This window comes from Hylobates moloch, unplaced genomic scaffold (assembly GCF_009828535.3).
Source record: "Hylobates moloch isolate HMO894 unplaced genomic scaffold, HMol_V3 SCAFFOLD_7, whole genome shotgun sequence".
Classification (NCBI taxonomy): Eukaryota; Metazoa; Chordata; class Mammalia; order Primates; family Hylobatidae; genus Hylobates; species Hylobates moloch.
This window is the reverse complement of record NW_026652282.1, coordinates 50,797,265-50,799,270: the sequence shown is the minus strand read 5'-3', so window position 1 is coordinate 50,799,270 and position 2,006 is coordinate 50,797,265. Positions and strand designations below refer to the sequence as shown.

At 46.1% G+C, this 2,006-nt stretch overlaps 1 pseudogene; it reads right to left on the bottom strand.

Moving 5' to 3' along the window:
* Window positions 1-359: 359 nt before the first annotated feature.
* The window catches only part of LOC116811312 (NACHT, LRR and PYD domains-containing protein 2-like), a 3,142-nt pseudogene continuing 1,495 nt past the window's right edge, over window positions 360-2,006 (bottom strand).

The following is a 2,006-nucleotide window of genomic DNA, read 5'->3' as shown; positions in this document are numbered from 1 at the left end:
AATTATACAAATGGGATTGGTTTTCTGACCAGAAATGGAATCTGGGTGTTGGCAATGAAAGTATGGAATTCTAGCCAAAAGATGGAGTTGCATTTTTTTTTTTTTTTTTTTTTTTTTGTGAATGCTCTCACCTTTATTTCTCTCAATATACCCGTGATAAGTATATTTCATACATAACAAGGTTAAGGACATGAGCACATTCTATGTAAAACAGAGGCAGAACCATGGCTAAAACATCTAGCCTGGCAATCAACTCATTATCCCTGAGAAGTGGGGGTGGGGAGGGGAGGAGTCACAGGCGGTTCACCAACACCTGGAAAATCCATGACTTTATTGAGAATGAATGACTCTGGGGGGATTCAGATAATGAAGTAATGAGAAGAAAGCCTCCCCCCCCACACCCAGGGATCATGTTTCTCAGTTATCAACAGGCAGTTGTGGGTTGTTTTCTTCTATTTCTTCCAGCAGCTTATCGAGTTCATCATTAAAGTCATCTATTTTCAGCCTGAGTGTCTGGAGGGTGCAATTTGGATGTGTCAAGGTTTCACACAGCATCTTTACTCCACTAGACCCCAAGGGATACGAGGCTGTGGTTGCAACTGAGCACAGAGCAGAGGTCCTCACAACTGAACGGAGGGATGGGACACCCCCACAACCACAGACATCTCAAGTTACACAGTGGTTTCTTCAAAGCCTCACATAGGAGCTTCACTCCAGTAACTCCTATGTGATTCAGTCCCAGATCCAAGCACGTTAGGCTTGATTTTTCTTGGAGAAGCTCTGCGAGATAACAGCAGCCACTGCTAGTCATGTCGCAGTCCCACAGCACCAGGGTCTGTAGTTTACACTCCGGGTAACTCAAACCCTTACACAGAAACGTCACCCCTGTAACCCCGAGGGGGTTTTTGGCCAAGCACAGGTGTGTTAGCTCCTGGCTGACAACCAAAACAGCAGCAAAGTTCTTGCAACTGGCTTCTGTAAAGTGACAGTTTTCCAACAACAACCTCTGCAGGAAGCATTTTGGGTGTCTCAAAGTTGTGTACAGCAACTTGGCACTCTCATCCAAGAGCTCATTGTGGGAGAGGTTTACACATGTCAGGGACTGGTTGACTTCAAGGGCCAAGGAGAGATCAGCCCATTGCTAAGTGGTGGAGGAAAAAGACACCAACCTGAGATATTGCAGGTTACATTTTGAGTGTCTCAAGACCTCACACAATGCAGGAAGCATATCATTCTGGTCATTGCCTTGAAGGGTCAGATATGTTACAGTCTTGTGACCTCAAAGAGCTAGGCAGAGGTTCCGATAAGCATCAGCTGGGGAAATGTTTTTGAACATCACTCTCTGGAGACGACAGGTGTCAGAAGCTGTTTGTTCACACAGGATCCTTACTAATGTGGCACTAAGAAAGCTATTATTGATTTCTAGAATGATCAGATCCTTATTTGAGCCAAATATGGAACAGAGGTCAGTCCAGAAAGGAAGCGTATGTTGATCATCCTGGGATCTCTCAACTTCAGCATCTGACTCAGACACAGTGACATTCTCCGGGAGCTTTGCCTTTACTACCTGCAGTGGCATTTTCTGCAAGTTTCAACAATGCTTGAGGCAGAATGAAAACAGCATAATGTCTACTGCATTTAAGTGCAGGGATATTTCTTTGAAAGGAGCCATCACTCCCTTCACCAGATCCTCCTCCTGAGACTCGTACAGACAGCACAAGAGCTCCTTTGGGTTCGTCATTGTTGAGTGTCCAACTTTTTCACAATTTATGTCTCATCACAGTAATTCCTGTTTGATCTCCGGTGACATCAGGCAGCCCAAAGTGGTCTCCAACTCCTTGGCTCTCTTCTCGTTGGTGAAGCCGATTAAGAAGTGTCCTGCTTGGATCAGGTCGGGCTTCTTGAGTCTTTCTTCTCTGGAAAGCAGCTTCTGCACGTCCCCAGTGTCCCAGGCGTGGCCATCCTCCTCCTCCTCCTCCTCCTCCTCCTCCTCCTCCTCCTCCTCC